This window comes from Melanaphis sacchari, unplaced genomic scaffold, assembly GCF_002803265.2.
Source record: "Melanaphis sacchari strain LSU unplaced genomic scaffold, SCAv2.0 Contig48_pilon_pilon, whole genome shotgun sequence".
NCBI lineage: Eukaryota > Metazoa > Arthropoda > Insecta > Hemiptera > Aphididae > Melanaphis > Melanaphis sacchari.
In genome coordinates, this window is record NW_020271327.1 from 1911110 (window position 1) to 1931866 (window position 20757).

General features: G+C 25.5%; 1 protein-coding gene across 1 annotated transcript in view; it reads left to right on the forward strand.

The window, feature by feature from the left end:
* The first annotated feature begins 137 nt into the window (after window positions 1-137).
* The window catches only part of LOC112598493, a 32733-nt gene continuing 12113 nt past the window's right edge, over window positions 138-20757 (forward strand). The window contains exon 1 of the mRNA XM_025344975.1: window positions 138-354. The gene's annotated coding sequence lies outside the window, so the exon portion shown is untranslated. The remainder of the gene's footprint in view (window positions 355-20757) is intronic.

Sequence of the window (20757 nt, forward strand, 5' to 3'; positions counted from 1 at the left end):
CCGCACCCGGTAATATCGAACTCGCTCTGCTGTGTGTCCGGAGGAATCGAGCCGGCGTCGTCGTCGTCGCCGTCGCCATCGCCGCCACCGACGTCGTCGTCACCGCCGCCACTGCCGCTACTGCCGCCACCGTCGTTGTCGTCGTCGTCGCAATCGCCGCCGTCGTGGTCGCCACCGTCGCTGGCGCCTCCGATCCGCATATCATATTATATTCCGTACCCCGCTGGACGACCGACCGGGTGAGTGTTCCCGGCGATCGCGCTCGACACACGCAGCGCAGCAGCAGCACGAGATTCACTTGCACCCCGGAGCAGTCGTCATCGACAGGTTCCTGTACGGCAAAGGCCGAGTAAGGTAAGAGCCGATCACCATCGCGATCCACAAGATATCGTTTCTATATATTATTTTATTTCGTTAAAATCAATAATTTCGAGACATATATATATTTTTATATATATATATATATATTTTTTTTTATCGTCATCGTTCTCCGCGTACATTGATAAGCGGGTTTTCGCAAAGGAACAGTGATCAAACGGTTTACTAAGAACCGTCTGTATTTACATACCGACTTACTAAAACGCTATCGCTCTCTTGCTAATAATCAGCTTTTTCCACATTTCAACGTTTTTCGAGACTCTGTAACGCGGCGACCTGTGATGTGTACATTTTCGGTTTGGTGAAACTATCATACACTCGTCACTACAGTCGTGAACGATCTGTTCTGGCTGACATTGCGAAAACTTGCTCGTTTTCGTGCTCACGTAATGTTACACGATCAAACGTCGTTGACGGCACATGTCACTTGCGATGTCATACCGTTCCTATCGCGTCACCAGAATACGATTTACGATATTTCCATCATAATTTATGTATGCCGATAATGATATATTGTACTAAAATGTTGATCGCCGTTTTCTCGTCGCACTCGGTCGTCTTTATCTGCTGTGACGGCAGCGGTCATTGTTGAGTTATCGCAGCTGCATTCGCGCGGACATTCATACAGGAATAGGACATGGGCACCTGCGTCAAGTCTCGACCACGGTGATAAGTTATCAGTAGCGCCCAGACTGTAGATTACCTGATTACTGCAACTGCATGTGTTCTCGAAGGGGCTGAATGTAAATTACTGGTGTCACATACTGATTTATGTACATTTAATCGTTAAGATATACGTTGTAATGACATAACTATTATGAAACGTGTAAGTTAAAATAATATATTTTTAAATAAAATGTTTTTCAAGCATATAATATTGTCGAGCGCATCTAACTCCATGTGCTCTGAATTAATGATAATATATTATGTATTATGAATGGTATTATATGATCTGGCAGTGGGCAACTCTAGCGTGTAAATCACTTACGCTGTAATATTAATAATTATATATTGTTGCAATGGTTATAAAACGATAAAAATTTAAACGATCGGATGACGTCCCACGCGACCGTGTAACGTGCTCACCGGGTGTCTACGGCCGCGGGTAAAGTCTTACGTTTTTTCGTTTTGTCTTAATGTTTCGATCCGTTATTCACTCGATCGTATTCTGATTCGCCTCCACTACATTATATTGTATCGCAAAATACGACATCGTACATGCATAATATATTATTATTAATTACTGCATATAGTTGTATGGAATTGATTTAGTGACGATATTTAAATAGATCCGATAGAATGCGTAACGTCCGATGGAATTCTTCAAGGAATTTTTTAGCTGATAATGTATAATAACGCAGTGTTCATACGCCATTATGCTACGATTATGTCATCGTTATGGTTTACGAGCGTACTCGTAAAGTATAATCTAAGCGTTTTTGTAATATGGTATTCAAAGTTTCGGTTAAATGACTAATCGAGGCGATTGAAATCTATATGTACATTTTTATAACATATAAAATACATAGCAATTATTCTTGCACATAAATACATGCCTACCTATTAATTAAATCTAAAGTTTACATCGAACAGCATTTAGATAATGAATCCAAGAGAACGCGGCTAAAAATAAATACGAAGTATTTCAGTACTTGTAACACAAGCTGTTGTTTTCAATTACCATTTTAATATAAAATAATTTATAATATTAATGTTATGTAAATTTATTAAATTTTAAATTTGATTTGAAATGACTCGGCCTTGTTTTTATTTGAAAATGATTTTTGATGTTTTATTTTTTGCGAGACTTGTAAAATGGTTAATTCATTTCATGCTGATTAAATTTGTTTTCTTTTTTTTTTTTTGACGAGAGAAAAGTTAAGTTTAGTGAGTTTAATTAAATTGTCATTGCATTATACTTCTCGTATGCAAAAATCTATGCTTAAAACAAATTTGAATTTATGACTATAAGAAAAAAAAATCAACATTTTAAAAACATGCATGAAAAATAATCAGATCACTGTAAATACACAATATAATAACATGTATATCAATATATTATTTATTTATCGTATTCTATAAATGTTTGTGTAGTACATATAACGGGAAACCTTTATTTTTTTTTATTCCTGATCGTTTACCAGAAAAGCAGTTTAACATATTGTTACTAATGCAGGTTTCTCTATGTTTTCTTTACCAACCTATAAATATTTTTAATGTTTCTCATAATTTTTTCTTGATTTCTGTACTTTAATTTTAAATGTTCACCCGTATTATTTCAGAATACGAGTAGATTTAACTAGTTTTTATTTGTTTTACATAGAGACTAAAGAAAACGACTTAAATTATCTATCATCAACCCAAATAAAATTATTAAGAAAAAAAATAATAAATCGACATTGATAAAGAGTGAATTGTTAATTTTTGATTTATATATATTTTATATTATTACATACACATATATATATTACTGTCATAAATTATTTCTCAAAACTTTGTAAAGCAATTACGAAAAAAAAAGTACAATAGTAAATTTGTTATGTATTATACAGATAATAAAGAATTTAAAAATTGAATTATTTTAAATTTTACTTTTTTATTTCTTACATAGGTGTATTAAATAATTATTTATCAATATGAGTAATTTAAAATTGTGATTATAAATTTAATGAATTTAGTCTGACAAGTGCAAAAATTATACCGGAACTATAATTTAGCATCGTCTATAACGACCTCACCAAAATACTGTTCCATAATTCATGATAACATTTAAATGTGCCTTCTATTTATTAAACAGATCATAATTTATAGGCAGACATATCATATTTTTGTTATTTTTATGCAGTTAATATTATAAAAATCCTTCAAAACGATAACCAGAAATCATATAGTAAACGACATCATCGTGTTTTGGCACTTTGATATTCTAATGTATTTGTCTTTATTTATTTGTTTTCAATAATAAAAAAATAAAAGTACCTAAATTTGAATAACGATTTTATATTTTAATATAAGAATAAATTATAAATTTGATAAATTGAAATATTATATATTTATTATTTTTTTTTTTGTTTTATCAGAGTATAATATAAAATAGTATAGGTAATCGAACAAAAAATATAATTTTGTTGTATTTAAACAATTGTAGAAAATAATATAATTTACCTATATTGATTTAAACAACATCTCAACTAACTAAATTTCTTTGTTCCTGTTATTTTTGTACTTAACTTTTGTTTATATGTCAAAAAGTTTTTAAAAAATTTTAATAATGTTCTATAAAAAAAGTTTATGAAATGTTAATTGATTTCACACAAACGATGAATGATTAAAGTAAATTATAATGGAAAAGTTTTAACTGTTGTTAATATTTCTCTTTGGCAAACAACATATTTTTTTAAAAAAACTAATCATTTCAAAATAATTTTACGATACATTACTCTTTTCCATATGAACCATTATTTATTAGTATTATTTGACATTGTTCACAAAATGTAAATTAAAAAAAATACATGTATAATATTTTTACAAATATGTACTAAATCCGTTTGACCGAATCTCATTTTTCACAAGGGTTAGAGTTCAAAGTGTACAGTTTTCCTGACCTTTTTTTCGAATCAGCTGCTGTTTTGTGAAATATGTAACATTTCCTAAAATGGAGGGAAAAAAATTACATAGAACCGCATAAATTATTCTAACGCGGGAAAATTCTCCGGGGATAGTATAACGATAAATATCAGTCCTAAGGTGATTTCCAACCAGTAAAATTTTTAAATTTATGAAGCAACATCCAGTTGTATGTCAACGACATCGCAACTAATTTTTTAACGGGACCGTAAAAACTAATACAGACCTGTCACGAGTACAACATTCTGCAACTTGGTTTATAATATATATTTGGCTCTGTTCCAATATTGCAAGCCCGATAACGACCCACTAAAGTATACAAAATGATGTTATTCACCATAATATAAAGTAAATAGTTGATATATATATATTTATAGAATAACAAAATTATTATTGATATTGTAGAAACGTATTCAAAAATAATAAATCACTAAAATTCAGAATCATTTTAAAAGAAAGATATACAATTAAAACTGGAAGATAAATATACAACACGTATGGATATCCTAAGTTTTTAGGTGTATGCGTGTAATACCATTTGTACTCGATTTATCGAGATTGTATAAATCTGCATAAACCTAAATTTTGCAATTAATTATAAATAAATACATTTAATAAGTTTTAAGTTACACGAATGTTTCAGTTGTCATATAACTATAAAAGTTAAATACACGGATGCGTATTTTTCGTTGAATACGCAATCATGTGAGTACAGTAATATTTTCTTTTATCCCTTTACTAAGCTCAGTGCTTGTAAAGGAAGGGTATAGTAAATCCCCCAACGCCACATATTACCAAAAGCTCATAGTGACTTACCTACGTTATAACTTTCACAAAACGGATATTAGGATATGATATAATAAAGCGTTCTGAAATAGCTCTAAAGTGACTTAACGTTACTGTCCCTGAGCTATAAGTACATTATTAAGCCTTTTCAATAAAAAATCCTTTATTACCTTTATATATTAAATATTGAGACAAGGATGTAATATTATTTATTTTTAATCTGGGTACACGATAATCATGTACAACTACATTGTATTTAAGCATGGCTGACTCGAATTATATTAAAATAATAACAATATATATCAAGTCATTGGTCATTGTGTGTAATTGGTCGTCATAATGAAAGAAAAAAATAATCATAATGAACCCGCGTGTTAAGATATACCCATAATACTGGTAATTTTTATACTCACACGTGATATTACATTTATGTTGATAAAATATATTATTGTTTGACGTAGATGTATACTGTTAATCATAAAACGAAGCTAATATTTCAGATGTGTACGTAAATATTTGATTGCATACACGGCGTATAATATAATATTATAATTGATTGTTCGGTTATATTGACATATCAAAACATTTAAATTATTAAAAAATTATTACTTATTATTATTAGTTGTAATTTATTCATCATAATGTTATTGATTGACATACTTTTATATTATCAGGACGATATTAATAGATATTGTATAAGAAAAAAATAAATAAATTGTTGTTGTAAAATAGAAGTAAGACATGGGTGCTAATTTTTACCTCCCACAAGTTATCAACAAATATGAATTCACGCTATTATTTTCTAATAGCAGTGTAACTGTTATATAGTAAAAAAAACAAATCAAAAGATGAAAACGATGATAAACCAAATAATATATGAAACGTTAACACGTGACACATGACACAGATTCATAGATTCACATAAAAAAGAGGATAGAAGCTTATCTACCTCCGTGATAAATTAATGTTAGATCGGATGAGAAGAATGAGAGTGAAACCAAAATTATTTGGACCCAGAAAATAAGGGATGCATTGTATGCTCAGTGCCTATTGCGTTAAAACGGCTCTATGACCCTGAGTCAACGATTTTGCCAACAATGCGTATTGTCCGCAGAATACCACACATGTTATATTATAATATAACCAATTATTTTCTGAATAAATAATATCTTCAGAACCTTTTTATCGCACGACCATGTCATAATAATGGGCTATAGGATTTATGCACCATCCGCAATGTTCACTATTCTCGAGCTTTTGTGCTAACATATTTCGAACGGAAATCTCATGTATATGTATGCTCATATTTGCGTTTTGATGAACGAAACAGACATTTTACGAATAAATTTTATGTAATAATATTCATGTATGGATATCAATGATATGATGTAGAATCCATGTTCATTTAAAAAAACTTAACAATGAGTCCGCACTTGTAATGCTGATAGAATTTCAAAACAGCGTGTTATCGACCACTTAAAACTTTGATCGTCAGAAATATTATCATTATTATACATTTTCTTCAGAAAAAAAACAATATATTTAAACGATTATTAACAATGTGAAACAAGACAAAATAAAAGAAAAATTTCTCAACTCAATTGTACAACAAATCACAAGTAAACTTGTATGTTAGACTGTATGTCTTCATTTCTTTTTTTTTTTACACAGTTTTTTTTCAAATAAACTATTCATACGGAATTTATTATTAATTATATTATTAACAAAAATGAATATAGACAACATAAACATTGAGCGAAACAAAACAAAGAATTTAAATTGTCTACAATCTATTTTACAATAATTTCTATTGAAATATAACTATTTTAAAGAGTAAATTATTTCGTTAGTAAATAAAAAAATAATTTAATTAGTTTATTGAATAATTTAGATGAGTAAGTATATGAATAATACTATTATACAAATTCCATATTAAATTTCTTAATTTAATGTTTTATTCGTGTATTTGAAACAATTATAACTTATTTTATTGATACTATAGGGTTCTATTAATAGATAATTTTCTTGATTGTGTCATTTTATTATTACTATCATAATACCTTATAATGTCTATAAAAATGATTTTAATAACTATTGACAATTATCGTGTTGTAAATACAAAATGTTAGTAAAAAAAATTAAAGTGAATAAATTACTTCAATTAATCGTTTTATTAAATACTTACTAACTAATGAACTAATTACACAAAAATCTAATTAGAAGGTAACTGTTATAAAATTTTAAGATTATAAATATTTATTTACTATCATTTTCATTATGTATAATCGAAGATAAATAGCAAACCATTTTAAATTTGATTGAATCAAACTTTTAAAATATTTTATAAGAATTTGTCTTCATAGAAATATTTATTTAACTGAACTATAAGCACTAGTAAAGAAATAAAATATATCAGAAATATAAATTGATGGTTTAAAATTAGTGCAAACATTTGTACCTATGTACAACAATTAAAAATGTTTACGTGGAAAAAATATTAAAAAACATTTACTTAAAAGACTTTGTGCATTTTTCTACAATTTTATACTGAGAAACTAACATATTTGGCTTAGTTAAAATATATTATTTAAAATGAAAACACTTGTAATAAGATAATCGTATTAAAATATAATCATTTAAATTCAAAATAAATGTTTATGAACTAGCAATTATTTAGGTAACTATGAAGACTTTTCAAAACTAAAACCAAGTATGGTATTTATTATTTATGGTTTTTTTTTTTTTTTTTTATAAAAATAAAAGTAAACATGTTCATATGTTCTTGAGTGTTGAACTATCTAAAAGTATGTTTCAGTGGTTATTCTAATAAATTATAAATGAGGAGTTTCCGCCTGTTTAATAATATAATGTACACATGAATAGGTATATCATATTTTCGTCGTATTATTAAGATACCAATTTCATTTTGCGATTATGTACCATAAAATAAATCACGTACTTATCATAAGCACCTTATTTTAATATCTTCAGATAATTTAAGGTCCACACTACACATTATAAACTGTATACAATGTGTATTACTTATAGTAAATTTCAATGGATAAATTGGGAAGTGCAAATGTAAATATAAAGATAATATAATATATACAGACGGTTTACAGATAAATTAGATATTGGAAATTCGTCTCTTTTTGCTAACCTCTGAGAAGATTGGTGTCATGTATTGTATAGTTGAATGATAATTATAAATGTAGTGATGAGATAAACAGCGTTGCATTCTTAAAAAATTCTGTTGAACGTGTTTGTGATATGTTTTCAAGGCTTGAAAAATCTTGTATAATTAATTATTTTAATAGTTCAAAATTTTTAAAGCTAATTTGTCTTAATTAATTAAGGTTTGGATGTTGATGACCTTTGCATCTTTTTTTTTAATTCATCATAGACAATTTTTTTCTAGCTAAAAATGGGTTTTAATAGTATATTTTATTTTTATTTTGCATTTTAGATAAATTATTGAAGTTTTATGGTTTATTTTACTATTTTCCACCAATTGAGTAAAATAAAAATTAAAAAATTCAACTCGACATAATGTTCAGGTATAAATATCACCTAAAAAGCATTAAAATTAATTTAATTTAATCTACACCAATTAAAAAAATACTTGAAATAAATTTTTTAAATTATTTTTAAATTCAAATATTAGTCTTAATGCAATTTCACTTAAATCAAAAAACATATATATATATATATATTGATATAAATTGTAATTGTCGATTTAAAAATCAATCAATTTTTTTTTAACTAAACAATTTTGTGAGTGTTTCAAGTATTTAGATCATATAATTTATTAGATCATTTTTTTTTTTATATTTTTTAGGTTATTATTATAGGCCATTATTGTCTATCTCACAAAAAAAAATGTACCACGTCTCTACAAAAACCAAATATTATAGTGCATACCCACATCGCTCCACTATTGATAACTCATTACTTTCGGGCCAGCACTGATTCGTAGATCAGTAGATCAGTATTCATAAGCGAAACTGTTCTTTTATTTCGGTAGAAACACTAAACATTTTAGATATTTGATTAATAGTATATTCATACACTACTTAACACTTAATAGTTGTCAAATGTGTATTATTTAGTATTTATGTGTTTTAAATATTTAAAATGAAGTTAGTAGCTCACCCTTGATAATTAATTTATTACAAGTTGCTTATAAGTAAGCACTATACATAGCAGTTTTAAAAGATTTATTCAAAACTGATTTTTCTTTGAATGATATATTGAGATAATTTAAATGAATACTTTTTTTTTTATTAATTTGTGTTATAATTTTTGAATTATTGTATGAATATGATTTTTTATGCATTTTTATCATAAATAGTATACAATTACAATTTAGGTTATTCAGTAGTTATTAGTATTTTAAACTTTTATGAGCGGAGTGGATCAATATTTAGCAGTTTATGCAATTATTCTATTCATCTAAATTTAAATACTTATTTTAAATTAATTTCATCAAAATTCAATTTAAACGTACTCAAATAATTCAAAAAATACTCTCCTTGTTATGAAATATAAAATTAAGTACTCGTATATAAAACTTAAAAATTATAACTGTAAAAATTAAAACAGTTTTTCTTTTTTGAACATTTTTATAAAAAATAATCAAAAAAATATTCTTAAAAGTTAAAACTAAGAAAAAATAAGCATTAATACTTTAATCGATTTCCTTGTATAAAGTGATTCACTAACACAAACACATTTAACTAGGTTTTTTTTTTAATAATCTAATTTTTTTAAATTTTAAAAACTCTAATGCGTAATAATAACCCAATATGTTTAATTATATAATTTTAAGATATATAAATATATTAACAATAATAATTTATTGAGTTATGATCTTATTAGTTATTATTTAAACAATTATTGAAAAACTATAAAATTTTAGTAGATTAAAATAGTTAATTTACTATAGTATTAAATTATTAAAAAATTAAACAATACCTATCTTTCCTAGTCTATTAAGTAAAATTTAAATATTACATAATATATTTGTATATATATTTGTAATTATATCCTTTAAACATAATATTTAATAACTAAGATTGTTATTATTCAAATGTTAATTTAAATTTATCAAAATTTGAAAGTGTGATTCTAATTTGAAAAATTGAAATTGCTATCACAGAAAATTTCTTTAATAGTACAAAAAAAAAAAAAAAAAAAAAAAAATAAATAAATATTTAGTATTTTAAAGTACTTAAATAAATCTAATAATTTAAAATTTCTAAAAACCATATTATTTTGAATAACTTAATTATTAGAGAAAAAAAGTAGATTAGCTTACTGAATGAAATACTCTGTGTATATTGAAACTATTTTATTTTCTAACAAGACGTAATTTTAATTTTCCAAATAAAAATTTTAACACAACTGCAATCCACATACAAATGAAAGTATCCATTCAAAATGTGTCAACCCGTTTTACCAGTGGTAAGAATTACCATTAATATATTCCTTTCCTATAATAACAGTAATAATTGAATTTAAAGAAAAAAATACAATCTGTAATCCCTAGAGACATAATTATTTATTTTAGTACTCTAATATTGTTATTTTGTTATTTTGTTATTTTAAGTATTATAAAAACAATTATACCAAAACCATTCGTTAATATAATTTCGACACACTTTGGGTAAATTAAATAAAAATATAAAATACAATATCGTGGTTGATTGATAAATTTAATAATAAAACTTAATGTAATTTAAAACATGACTGAATTTCAGCATTAAAATAAAAAGAAACAGTGTGTTAGTTTTTCTAAAATTACAATACGAATGCTAATTTAAAACCAATAAGTACCCATTAATTATTTTTAATATTTTTACAAAATAAACGATAACAATAAAGTTAATTTTAAATTAAAAATTCTAAAAGTGATTCATAGGTTAGGATTTTCGTTTATTGTTATAATTTATTTTACTACTATTTAAAAAAAGATACTTTGCACTTATATTAAGACAACAACTTACTAATTAGAATCAATTTAATCGCTGAATTTAAATGTATTTTATTTAAATAAATATGATAAATAAAACGGAAGAATTGTATAACAGTAAGATATATTTTGAACAATAAATAACACACTAACAAAATGTTTAAGACATTAAATTTACAAATAACTCTTGGAGAACTTAAAATTTACCAAATAGATTCAATTTATTTAATAATAATTAATTCTTCTTTTCTTAGTCTTAAAATTAAAATTCTAATAAAATTGAGGAATTCAAATGTGTTAAAGTAATGTAAATTGTACAGTAAATTTAAAATTTTACCTAGGGGATTTTTAAGTTAGGAAAACTAATAATAGAAATTATAAAATACAGTTAATTTAATTAAATGAAAACAAGAAAAATATTAATCATATCAAAATAAAAAATTGTTTACTTTTACTAGATTGGTTATAAAAACGGTAATAGAATAAGACAGAATCTTCATTTATTTGTTCACAAAAGTTCTCAAGAAGTGACAAAAACTATAAAATTTATCTTTTCAAAATAGAATACACATATATAGTTATAAAAATGAATTGACTGTACCGTATCTATCTACCTCGTATGCAAAACATGATGTATAATGAAATCCGTACCCAAACTAAAACAAACATCACAACAAACTTAACACAAGTATTACATTTGCGTATATTGCTCGACATCTGTTATCTGCACAACGAATAAATTGCAACAACAATAACAGCAAAAACAGTGACAATTACGACTACGAAATAACGTAAAAATTATGCGTTCAACATAATAATACGTGAAATTTCTAACAATGCTAGCTATTTAATGTCAGGAAACAACACGGTTTCAGGATAATTAAAAAACAATTAAATTTTAAACTGCAATTTAAGTCATCGGTATACACAATTCTAATCGGATTAACTAAAACCTCAGATACAAAATAAATATTTGACGCGTTCTTACACTCATTGAGCTACCATCGACATAATAATAAATCAATCAATGATAATAGTTTTTACATGATTTCTTTTCATGGTAAATAAAAAATTTACGTGCAATGAAAAATAAATGATTCAGATAATAAAAGTGTTAATAATTAGATTTACAATTTGTAAAGTAGTTATTTTTTATTTTCTTTGTAGTATAAATTATAATGGAACAATATATCTAAAAAACAATAGGGATGATAATTATTATTATACTGTTTTATGAATTATTGATAGTGTACATAATGACCAAGGATTTACTAGATTACATTTAGTCAATGAGGAAAGCAATTTCCAACTATTCTACTTTATTAAATTAAATATTGATATTTTGTATGGGGAAAGATTAATGGTTTGCTTCTCATGCAAATAGCCCTATTAAAAAAAAAAAAAAAACAGCAGTGGATAATATATCAAATGTGCTTAAACTGTTTTGTATTTTTTTTTTTTAATAATCACGTTTGATTGGTTGGAAGCACATAACACGACAGCAAAACGGTAGTAGTAAAATTTATCTTAGTATAACTTTTGTGAAATGCAATATACCATATAAAACCATTGTTTATATATAAAAAAAAAATAAACATACACACATACAATCATATTATATTTATAAAAAAAATATATAAAAAAAAAAATAAAATATACCATGGGGTACACTCAATTTATTCTGTCATGTTTTTTTTTTTTTTTTTATGTGTTTATATAAATATGTATGATAGTACATATTTATAGATATTATTTATAAGCTTTGATCAAATTATAAACAGTTCAAAATAAAATTGAATACCAAGTTATTTTTTATATTTATTTATTTATTTTTTAATTCTATACCATTTATATTCTGAAAAAAATTTAAAATGCATGATAAAAATCACCTAAATAATTAATGCCAGAGTTAGATTATTTGATACAACCTGGTTTTTATTTAATCAGTTCATTTATTGTAATTTACTTACCTGTAAAAGAAATACTTCAATTAGCTATATAATACTAATAATTTTAAATGGTCTTTCTTGTTATTGGACTTTTGGTAAACAAAAAAATGTAAAAATGGATATGAGTGTGAACTATAAAAATATAAATTTAAATAAAATTGAATATTAAGTAATTTATTTTTATTAGAATTTAATTTAGACAATTATTAACTGATTGTATGTGTACCTAAATTGCCTATACATATCGCCGTGTTACAAAATGTGATTATTATTTATTAAGTTATAAGTTATAACAATCTTATAATAATACAATAACATTTGATACGTTGTATACGTCTTCCATGGTTCATAAATTTCATATCTTTCAGTTTTAACTTAAATTTGTTAAAAAATTTCACACAAAATTTACATTAATATTATTTCAATTTAACATAATATTTTATTGATTGAATGATCGTACAAATAATATACTGCCTATATATTATTAAACATAATATAATATATAATTACATTTAATTTAAGCATTATCAAAATATAATGTATATATATATATAAACATTATATACTCGTAATACGTTATAATATTCGTTATGCTTGAAATAGTCAAAATTAAATATTTCTTGGACATTTAAAAAATAATATAACCTTCATTATATTATATTGATCCATAAAGTTAATAAATCTATCAATTTTCTGTCACACGCTAAATATATATTAATTATATTTCGTGTTTAAGTTTTTTTTCTTAATTCAAAATTTAATTGACAGTTTAAGAAATGTGATCATAAAAATAATATAGCTTTTGTTCGTAACAAATATATATATATATATATATGTAGGTATATTTCTTTTCAAAAAGTTAATTATAAACCAAAGTGTTGATAATTGGAAAACGAATCGCGGGGGATCGATTTCTGCAGTTGAGTTACATTTTATTTCTAAATTAAAACGGAAATCACTTAATAATGAAATACTATTTACGGACTCGTTTTCTGCTATTATTATTATTATTCTTTACGCGTTTTATATGGCACGTAGATTACTCGCAGTAAAACGATTGCAATACTCATTTGTTAACAACGGTATTTGCATTTAATATAAATGACAAAATTAATTATTATTCGGTGGTATGTACTCAAATTTTACACGGACCCGTGGCAGGTTTATATGCGGCGATTTTGTCGAGATGAAATGACACCATGGTGCAGTATAACTTCTAAAATAGATGTATAGACATTAACTATCATAATTAAAATATAACTTAAATTTTAATTATTCATGGTTCACATCGTTAAGATAAAATAAATTATCTTGAATCTTGTCTTTGATTTTCTGATCACATTAAAGTCGCCCACAAAACGTTTATATTTATACACGGTTAGGTCCCGACATCTTTACAGTCAACCAATCGGATCGACGACTGGTTACACGCCGCATAATAATAATAATAATAATAATATGTAATATATATTACAAATATTCGGCGCTTCAAAGTTTTAACAAACTCGATTGTTATTCAACAGACGATGGCGGTTGGCTATATGCACATGACGTGCGTATAAACGCGAGTATAATATTTTCGAACGCGCGATACGCTAGACGAATACCGATTGTCAAAAGTTGCTAGTTTAATACTTGCTCTAATAATTTTTTTATTTATTATTATTATATTATTGAAAAAAAATCTGTTAATGATACCTAATCAATGGCAGCTACCAACGCCAATTTATATTTTAAACATCAGTATTTTCATAAAAATGTGCTTTTCTAGGGAATGGAATTAAAAACAATACGGGATGCCATTATTTAAAAATGTATGTATACCTCCCACATCCAAAACGCCAATATAAAATTAATCCTTTAAATATTTAAATCTATATTAGACAATTTTTTTTTAACTTGAAACTACGGCGGCATTTCTTGTAGGTCTATGTAAGCGTATGATATAAATTCGTTTTTTAATTTCTACCTATTTCAAAGTATTTCACGTGCAATATAATATGTCACCTACAGATGTAGCTACATGACGGTACGTCTCGTCCTCACGGTCGTCCGTCGACGTTTTATTATTACCTTCGTCATCGTCATGATAGAATTCACCTCGCAGCACTAGACGGTCGAACCATATTGTATAATTTTCAATTACATTTTCTGATTTATAATAAATATATATAATATATATGTTTAAAACATTATGTATAATAATAATAATAATAATAATAATAACAATAATAATATACAGACTAAATGTGCCGTAAAACATGTTCCTATCGATTTTGACGGTCCCCATAGTAACGAAGTAATTCGCATTTTCGCTGGGATTATTATCTGGTGCTCACGGCAGCAGCAGCACCATGCACAATATTATATATTATTATTAGGTGTGTTCCCACGTCGCTCTCCAGGCGGCGTGTCTGTCACTCGAGTCCAACCGACCATATGGGTTTTAATCGACCTATACCTGTGCACGCACATACACACACACACACTCAAACGTAGTCTGCGCTCACTCTGCCATCATTGACACTCGTGATATAATATATAATATAGTTCAACAAATTAATAAAAAACAATGGCAGCAGTATGCCTGTATATTATTATACAGTTTAGTAGGGATAAGTAAACAACAGTATTAAATACATAAATTCGTATAATAGATCCCGTGTACAAAGTGTACACAACATACACAACATTATGGTTTAAAGTGACTCGCTGACGACGAGTATTATTATGTATCTACATATTATTATAAACTAATATATCATATTATTATCATGAGCTGTGCTTGCCCAACTCTCTAATCTTTATATATGTGCCACCGCAGTGTGTATAATATTATATCTTATTATTTATAAACAACGTAACAGACAGACGCGTACCAGTTTCATTACGACGTATTCGATGTGCATGAATAACACATTAAGATAGTATATTTTTTAATTAGGTGCATATCATTAAAAATATGAGTAGGGTCATGACTTTGTAAGCGGCGACTTTCATGAATAAATTTCTTCTGCTGTTTATTAATAAAATCCCACACATTATATTATAATATTATTTCATATTTTAGCGTTTGAAAACATTTAGCTAACGTCACACACATATTATAACAGTTGGACTGTTTCAATTAACTTGGGTATAAATCATGTGTGTACTTATACATCGCATATATAACAACGGGCATACAGTGCATTATATTAAAACAGAGTAATAAAAATGTTAAATAATAAATTAATTTATTAAAATGTTCATGACTTCGGGTTCGTTTATTTAATCACTTATAATGAATTTAGACGTATGTTAACTGTGTTTAGAGCATCATAAGTTCGTAATTGTCAAAATTTAACGCTCTGGAAATAAAGCTAGTTCGCAGTAGATTAATATTATTATTTAGATAGCGAGTAATTAATATCCACTATATTATTGTGTAAATGTGGTGATAAACTTTGAAATTTAGCATATATTTGTAGACATATACAATATGCATAGTTGCCTGCTCACGGTTTGTCTTTTAATGAGTCAAATACAAATAATTTAACTTCAACACATTTCCCTAAATATTATTTAATAACTTACTCAAAGAAATAAATTTGAACACATGTCACATAATCATGCAATAATTTAGTCATATACTAATACTCACTGAAATAAAATAGATTTAACCATAAAGCTTATTTTTCCTTATCGATCGTGAGCAATTACTCCATTATTACAATTAGTCAAATCTTTCAGTACTTAAAGAAAAATATTTGAAACTATATAAAATACGGGATTTAACACATTTTCGTCTATAGTGTGCGATCGTTATTTAAAATTGTATAATTTACTTGCTCGTAAAAATTGTAGACAATATTTTAACAGTTGTAAAAATTAAACTACATATGTGGTTTTTATAAAAGTGTTAGTTTATAACCAAAACGTATATTTAAAAACGTTATGCATTTCCTCGTTAATATTTTAAACACAATGCTCGCTTTATTCGGTTATGTTATTGTTTATTGTTATGTCTACGCGTGCTTAAAAATGACGACACTAAAAAAAAAAAATAAAAGAAAGATAATAATAAACAAATAAATAAAAATAATTATAGTGAAAAACATACTTAAGAGATAAAATAAATTATGCAAAAATGAAAAAATTAAATCGTCGGGAATAAGCGCGTTACCTACATATTTGGACACGCGGCGCATGTTATAATGTATTGCAGAATTTACAAATATTTAAACACGTTCGGTGATTACACGACTTATATGACGCTTGTTATAATATTATAATAATATTATATTCTCTATCGGAATAATAGAATAATTGTGATAACAAAGTTAAAGGGTAACCTATACAGTTACCCCCTACAAAATATAATATAGCGAGAATGGTTGTTAATATAATTTACCGTACCCAGCTGTGTATTACCCACAACTAAACTATAAGTATAGCGCACATATGTATACAAAATATAATATAAAGGTATCCAACCATTAAAAAATAATAACATTCATTAGTATTAAATATTGTTTTAATATAACACATCAGTGGATAATAGTACAATTCATAAACATTGAATCCGTAATGATATATTATTCGGGCTGTACAGCGTCACAAGTAAGTCACATTCTTCAAAGGCACGTCAATGCTGCCATGACGTGTAGTTGTTATGTACAGATTGTATATTATTATAAATCATAATATTAAACTTGCCTGCAAGATGTCGGCACGTGCGTGACTGAGCACAAGCTAAAATGTCGATTGTACATATTTTATTTACGAACTTATTAATGTATACACCAACTAGTGATGTAAAAAAAAAAAAAACAATATGCATAATATATAATAAATTGTTTGTATTATACTTTAAATAACCTTGTGCCATACGACATTATCGTGTGTATTAAATTATAAAGTATTATTAATAGGTATTTATTGTAGTAAACTGAAGTATTACATACACAATGTACATATGATAGATTGAGATATTATTAAAAATTCCTTTATTTTGATAATTACCTAAATTAAATTCATATTACTCATTCAAATACAAATGTATTAATATTTAACAACTATAAAAAAGGGAGTTTTATGTTTTGTGAATGTTTAGATGGGTTGTAATTTCAATTTAACAAGAAATAAAAATAATTTAATGGTTTTTAATTAACCTAAATTAAAGAAAAATATTAATAATTTAAAATAAATTTTAATGATCTAATTTTAGCAAGAATAAATTATAATAGGCACCTATTTGTGTGTGTTTTTTTTTTATAAAATAATTCTACATAACATGTAAAATATACCATCTGATAGTAATGCATTATATCGATCACAAATACCAATAATTTAATATCTGTGTATAATGTTATGTATTGTATACGAGTATACTGCAAAAAAATAAAAATAAAATGATTTTTTTGGCCCGATTATGGTTTTAAATTAGTGTATTGATACCAGAAATTTAATATTTCACAATCTATATTTTAATGTAATATTTAATGCATTTTTTATTACATTATAATATAATTAAGATAGTAATATTCATATTTTTACATCCAATTTACATTATAAAACTGTCACTAATTACAATTTATTTTCGTCCCTAGATCATCGATTATCGAAATTAATGAGAAATAAAATTAACTCTCCCTTCTTAGCTATAAATACAGTTTATGATCAAATGAAACAAATTTATTTAGTTTTAACATAAGGCATTAAAAATACAGTTTAAAGTCAATATTTAATATTTCCACTAAATAAGTTTAATATAAAGTATTAAAATTAGAAACAGCTTTAAAGATAAATTATAGCATATTTTGCTATAAAATGTATACATAATTTTATTAGACGATTACTTCATTTAATTTTAACCTAAAAAAATAATTCTAAAATTAAAATTTAAATAAATTTATACTTTCAAACTTGTTCCTAATATTAATTCATTACAAGTATAGTGGAATTACAGGATGATTTAGTAAAACTTTCAGCTTTACATGTGAACTTTTCAATTTATTAATTACTTAAAGAGTCAAGAAACTTTTATGGTTGTATTAATAATGAACTTGGTTGTTACTCGGTGAACATTTTTATCATAACATATTTACGCGATTCAACGTTTTATAAATAACAACATTTTAAATTGATGATTGATTTATTTTAAACAATTATAAATTAACTGTTTTTATTAATAACCCACAAAAAATATAAATAATATTAAGCTAAGTTGATCATGAAGTATAATTTGCTTAATATCAAATATAAATGATGATTGTTAAATTCAAAAAATTTAACTTAAAATTATTTTGTCTAAAATGATTAATATTACCTTAAAATAACTTATAATAAGTCACTATAAATACATAAATATATTATACTCAATACAATCTTCAACATTCTAAATTAAAATTATTATTTTTTGTAGTTTACAAAAGTATAAGGAATTAACCTATTGAAATTAAAATCGTATTGATTCGATAAAAAAATCAAGTTTTTATTGTTTTTAAAACGTGAACAAAATATAAACATTTTAATTTAAAAGCTCCCACATAATTGAATACATTTAAACAGTATTAAACTTTTATATTTGAACAGCTTTCAACTGGGATATATTCATGTGATGTATCACTCTTTGTCCAAAATACGAAAATGAATTATATTTCTTTGTATACCTCCAAGATCGAAAGTAAAAGCATTTTGTCTGATAATGGATACGCGTTCGCGCACAAGAAATAAAAGAGATGACTATTTATCTTTTATCGTACGCGGGTGTGTGTGCTTTGGAAATATAACAAAAGACCACCCCCCCCCATATATATATATATATATATATATATATTATGTACACAGAAACTGTATCCGTTTGTCCATTTATGGCCATAAACAAGAAATAGTGATTTATTATTACAAACGTATTCTCACTAGAAATAATATTGAGTATATTGACCATATCGTATCTTAGAAGACACGCAATGTGTAGCTTAGCTCCACCAACTTATGGACGGAAAAGATATATTATTAAGCTGAAAAAAAAAAAATAATGATGTCAAATATAACAATTTATTCGATGACCATTTCATGTCAAAAATAATGTCGTTTTAAAAATATATTAGCTTAGCCGCCTTACTATTACAATCGTAAAAAAAAAAATGCTTACACTATCTAAAATCTAGAAAATTAAGTTATAAATTATTGACTTTTTATTTAAGTCATCGTTATTAACTAGCTATCAGTAAAAAAAAATACTGTTTTTAAGGGGGATAACCTGGTAGAAAAACAGTATATTCGATGTGATAAGGAACATTTTTTTCTTATTTATAATTTATATGCATAATACCTATAATTATTAACAACTAATATGTTTATTATTGATCACAAGATTTAAAACTAAATAGTATGTGATTGGAAAATTCTAAGACAGCAATAAATTTTATTTGTTCGAGCTTTTGTTATTCTTAAAAAATGATTTATATCATAATAATTGCAAATTAAAGTAGGTATATAATGAAGGCCGTATTTAAAAGGGGTAACAGTGACTGTTTTCCCGTGTGGCATTTTATTTTTAAATTGATGATGTTTTCATCCTCTCCTAACTATATTCACTTTTTTCACGCAGTTAATATTACATTTTTATATTTTTAAATTTGTTATCATCATATAATATTACTATTATCATTAACAAAAATGCCTTAGTCATATTAACCACCAAAAGTAATTTAATTTCCCCATCATAAATTATGATATTATAATTGAGGATTTTTTGTTTTTTTGGTCAACACAGGAAAAAAATTTAAATCTTATATTTGTCATTATTTTAAGATATATAAGATTATTATAAAAATTAATCTATATATTTTTTTCTATAACTGTATGGTTATTTTTGTTGTCTCTGAGTAGTTAATTCTTAAATACACCAATGTAGATAACGATGATCGCATGTCTTGAATTTATCAAGTATTGAATCAATTTAAACAATAGTCGATTAAAAAGTATAAAAATATTAGATTATTAATAATAATTTTCATTCACATATAATATAACTTATATATTTCAAGATTACATACC